This window comes from Brassica oleracea, unplaced genomic scaffold, assembly GCF_000695525.1.
Source record: "Brassica oleracea var. oleracea cultivar TO1000 unplaced genomic scaffold, BOL UnpScaffold01023, whole genome shotgun sequence".
Classification (NCBI taxonomy): Eukaryota; Viridiplantae; Streptophyta; class Magnoliopsida; order Brassicales; family Brassicaceae; genus Brassica; species Brassica oleracea.
In genome coordinates this window covers 35,687-36,366 of record NW_013617597.1, presented here as the reverse complement: position 1 = coordinate 36,366, position 680 = coordinate 35,687, and positions in this window count along the sequence as shown.

The following is a 680-nucleotide window of genomic DNA, read 5'->3' as shown; positions in this document are numbered from 1 at the left end:
TCATCCTGATGCTGAGGCTGATGTCGGTAAGGAATATTAGCGTATCTTAAGACAACTACCATGAAGGCTGTGAAATAGCCGAAACCAATGACGTAAAGGTCTTTCCCATCATCCAGTTTGGCTTGGATCATAAATGCAATCGCTAGGATACTGTCTGAAAGACAGATGACATCTTCTATCGTGTAGAGTTTGGTGAGGCTTACGACATGTAGATAAGACAAGTAGTAGAACTAGAGGATACAAATTCCTGTTTTTGCAGAGATACAAATTCCTCCACCTGCGCGTGAATCTGAAAATGGAGCAAAAACGAAAGTTGGTATGAGATTACTCTGGAAGAAGAAGAGGAACGAAGCCGATTAGTCTCAGATGGCAAAAGTCTTGTGGGACGTCTCCTTAACGTCGACGTAAGGAGCGTCGAGGTACTGCTAGCAGTTCTTCCCAAGCCTAAGATATGGGACGTTGAAGGTCGGGTTCGTGGAATGGATCTGGGAAACTCCAGATTTCAGTTTGATTTCAACACTGAAGCTGATCTTTTGAAGGTTCTAAGCAAACGCCCATGCCATTTCATGTGGGAGATATCTTCCCAAATACCATGACCTTTTGGATCTCTGTTCAAGGTATCCCCACTCACTTCTGGTTGACTGATATCTTCCAGGAGATTGGGAGAAATCTGGGAGGTG